Raw genomic sequence first — 4,726 nt, forward strand, 5'->3', positions numbered from 1 at the left:
TTAAACTGCATAAATATAATATGGGTGATTGTCCTTTAAATATTGTATTAGGATCCAGATGTCAAAAATCAGTACAGCTCCACTGAAACCCATATTGGTTGCAGTTTTCTCTTGGACGTGGCTTTCTTCTTAGTTATGTTTTGTTTTGTTTTGTTTTAAAGTTTCCTGGACCAGCTTCTCATCAGACTTGTGTGAGAGGTCTCACCGAACAGCCAGTTCCAAATATGTTTTTAGTATACCTGCCATTGCCCCAAAGACCACCCATAAACTTTCTATAATAAGTTAGGGGGTTTTACGTGGATGCCCTTAGGCATGTGTCATTTCCACTGCTCTTGAGCCTTCTATTTGCCTTCTAAATAGCAGAGCATTCTATATATATTAAAAGTTGTATTTTCACTGTTTGCAGAGAAATACAAGTAAATTCAAAGTCATTGGGTACAACGTCTGTATGTAACATGTACTTCAAAATAACAGTGGTGTATTTCAGTAAATATAGGGTGATGGTACTGCTGACCAAGACAGAATTATATATTTGAGAGCTGTGTAGCTTAAAAGTAAATTGGACATGAAATGAGTTTATTGCTCATGCAGACTGTTTCTTCAGACTATGCTACAAATCAGTTGCATACACATCTGATGGCCACTTTGAGGTTCCAAGCATCCCAAAATAATGAAAAACTAGCTAAAATCCTTAAATTCTAGACAGACAGCATTTCCAACTAGAAGAAAGGGATATGCTTGAGGATACGATGCTTAAATTCTGACATTATGCCAGTTTTCCCTGTAAGGATATCCTATTCACTAATTCCTGTCACTGAACTATGCTCCATTGAATGCTTGCATTTATTAACACTTTTCACTCCACAAAGTACTATTGTTCTGTTCTTGCTGCAAGTGCAAGTCCAAAGAATAATCCTTATGACTGATTGTTAGCTCTTGATGCCATATTAGAGATGTTAATGACAAAACTAATTCTAGGAAAATGTATCTTTTAAAATTACTGGGCCTATTTTTGGCTCCTAGGAGGACCCTGGACACCTCTGATTTGAAGATTAATTTATTCAGAGGCCCATATTAATTGATGAGCAGGCTGAAATTTCACATGCATTTTCTCAAATCATTGGAAGTCTATGCAATTTTCTGTGTTCTCTCTCCCCTCAATAATGATTTCCTGATAGCGCTACTTTTGTTTCTAGACACGCAGAAATTCATCATGAGTGAAAAGTTTCTGGTTCTGAGCACCACCCTTTAATCTGAAGAACAATTTTAGAAGAAAACTATCACTTTTAAAACTAACTTCTCCTGATAATTTGACTAGAAAAAAATAAGGCCCTGCAAATAGCAAAACCCTCCAAATGGGAGAGTAATTACCTTAAATTAAGCCTTATTTCTGGTTATAAAAACAAACAAACAAACAAAACAAAACAACCACCCAATTCTAAAAGCATGTTGTGCAGACTGGAAGCATTAGAGTTAAATACTGGCCATTTTATAGTGAAAGGGAAGGAAATAGACAGGAGGAAGGAAGGAAGAAGAGATTAGAGAATCTGACAGATGTAAATAGTCTCAGAGGAGCCACTATGTCCCAAGGCCTCTCCTAAGGGAAGTTTTTACACCAAAGAATCTGGTAGCCTGAATGAAGAATGACATCACTTATTTATTTAGCCAGAGCTGAGATGTTTTCTTAAAACATTGAAATAACCTCATGCCGCATGCATTAAATTGTTGGCAAAGCGATAAAGATGTCTGTTTAATTTAGGGGCTTGATAACCACAAAATAAATACATTTTTATTTCTTGGTTTGAGAGTATATTTAAATTGCCTGGAAAGCCACGAACAAGAAAGCTTGAGTCTAACGGTTAATACTACAAACAGCCTGATGTGGCAGTCTTCAGCAGGGAGATGCATGACTTTGGACTTGTAACTCAATCAAGGAGTTGGGGCTGCTTCCCTTTGAGATGAAAATGATGGCATTACCCTTACGGACACCAAGCACAGACCAATGTTACCATATCCTGAGTGCTGTACAAATTCGTAAGAAAGGGACAATTTCAATCTAAAGTGCTAGTGCCAAAGTGTCATGACAGCCCCACCTAGATCAGTTAGAATCTGAGTAGCCAATATGTGGCAAAAAAGTGATTCACATCACACACTGGATGTTCATGGCACCAGCATGAACCAGTCAGCCCCTGGTAGCACCAGGGAGAAGCAGGGCTGGGATGGATTACAAGCTTAGATACTGAAGTGTTCAAAAGGACACCAAGCTGAGTGGTGTGGTTGATACATTAGAGGGAATGGATGCCATCCAGAGGGACCTTGACAGGCTAGAGGGGTAGGCCCATGTGAACTTCATGAAGTTCAACAAGGCCAAGTGCAAGGTCCTGCACCTGGGTTGAGGCAATCGCAAACAAACTGGCTGGGCAATGAGTGGATTGCGAGCAGCCCTGCAGAGAAAAACTTGGGGATATTAGTGGATGAAAAACTGAATATGAGCTGACAATGTGCACTCGCAGCCCAGAAAGTCTGGGCTGCATCAAAAGAAGCGTGGCCAGCAGGTCAAGGGAGGGGATTCTGCCCCTCCACTCCGCTCTCATGAGACCCCACCTGGAGTACTGGGTTCAGCTCTGGGGAGCCCAGCATAAGAAAGACGTGGGCCTCCTTGAGCGAGTCCAGAGGAGGGTCATGAAGATGATCAGGGGGCTGGAGCACCTTTCCTATGAGGACAGGCTGAGAGAGTTGGGATTGTTCAGCCTAGAGAAGACAAGGCTCCGGGGAGACCTTATAGCGGCCTTCCAGTACTTAAAGGGGGCCTACAGGAAAGATGGGGAGGGACTCTTTATCAGGGAGTCTAGTGACAGGATGAGGGGCAATGGTTTTAAACTGAAAGAGGGTACACTTAGGTTAGGCATTAGGAAGAAATTCTTTACCGTGAGGGTGGTGAGACACTGGAACGGGTTGCCCAGAGAAGTTGTGGATGCCCTCTCCCTGGAACTGTTCAATTTAGCCATACATTGTGATGCGGTAGAGGTGAGATAATGTTTTGAAGATTGTCTTTGTGTTCTTTATACTTTTATTTCAGAATTAGCAGGGCTTGTGCTGATGAGTTTTACCTCTACTCAGGTTTTACTGATTAGTTTTATTATCCTCTTTTCACAGTAATAACTTGTCCTCATAAGAGAGCAGTGAGAGCTTTTAGGATTGAAAGAAATAGCTAGTTAATGATACAGTGTCAGGAATGGTTAACGGAGCCAGAAGAATCAGCATTACTTCCTTCCCTTTGGGCTTCAGGCACAGTACGTTTATTATACTCTAGTGAGAATAAAATTCATTGTGGCATCAAAAAAGACAAAAAAGCACCATATTCCTAATTCAATGGAAAGACAACAAGGCATCATGAGCCTTGTCCATGAAACACTGCAGCTTGATGTTACAACTCTCCAACATTCAGTGTAAAAACTGCTCCCACAATTCTGGGAACAGAAGAGAAACGCCCATCCCTTTGTATATAACTGGAAAAAACTTTGTGAAGAATTGTCCTTTGATGGCTTTAAGACTGAAAGGGGAGCAGTTGTACTATTTTGTGTAACTGAATAACACCAGCTGTGTTTGTTGCAAGTTCTGCAACTTGTACTGGCTTTATTTTAAACTGTGAGTTATTTTAAAGGTGGACTTCCATTACTTGCCTATCAAGGGGAGTTTCAGTTTATTCAAATTTCAGGTTACAGCTGCACAGTATGTTCAATCCCAACTCAAGCTACATATAAATATGTTCTATGTTAATTTAAGATTTTTGAGCCTGTTTACTATAGAAAAGTTGTTCTGTGCACCCATATACTGCACTAATTTGAGTGAAACAAGCTAATTATAAGTTGATGTCATATGGCTAAAAAAAATACATGTTTATTCCTTCCGTATTTCATGATGCTGACTTTCTCAACCACATTTGCAGAACACACACAATATGTGTTTTCTGGGCCTAGGGCCTCACTGGATAAAGTTATGTTCTTTATTATACGATTTGTAATTAAAAAGTTGAACCTCATGCAAAATCTTTGGGACCTTGTGGATACCAGCAGGCTGTTTGTGCTGCCTGTAAGTTTATTTTTCACTGAATAATAGCAGAATTGTATTTTTGCCAGAAAAAGAAATAAAGTAGGCACACTGACTATTTATTGTAAGTCAGTGAGTATATTGTAGAGAATGTGCCATGGTTTGTTGTCTACACAAGTTGGAAATAAAAATGGGGGACAAATGAATGTTCAAAGCTGATGGAGAAATCATGAATCCTGTCTGAAAAAAGCAACTTGATTGTTTTTCTGTGGACTACCCATTATGACAGTTCAGTTGCTGACAGGCAGCTGTCTCCAGCCAAGTGAAGGTAAATTCAGTGACCTGTTACTACTTACAGTTCAGTAGCACCTAAACTATGTACCATTGTGCTATTTTATTGCAAAAATTACAATGAAGAAATTCGCTCTTGCCTGAAGAGTTTATAGTCCTGACAAAAAACTATTTAATGCTTCTGTAAAAGGAGCGCCCAGCAGGTCTCTGCCCCTTACAAAGCCCCTTTGGAGTATTTGTTACTCTGAAAGAGCCTGTCGCATGTATGTCTTGTGTCTAGTAATGTTTCACTGATGTAAGGACAATCTATAAAGTCGCTCTGTGTCGTGGTTTAACCTCAGTCGGCAACTAAGCACCACGCAGCCACTTGCTCACTCCCCCCCAC

Source organism: Pygoscelis adeliae, unplaced genomic scaffold (assembly GCF_000699105.1).
Source record: "Pygoscelis adeliae isolate BGI_AS28 unplaced genomic scaffold, ASM69910v1 Scaffold421, whole genome shotgun sequence".
Taxonomy (NCBI): Eukaryota; Metazoa; Chordata; class Aves; order Sphenisciformes; family Spheniscidae; genus Pygoscelis; species Pygoscelis adeliae.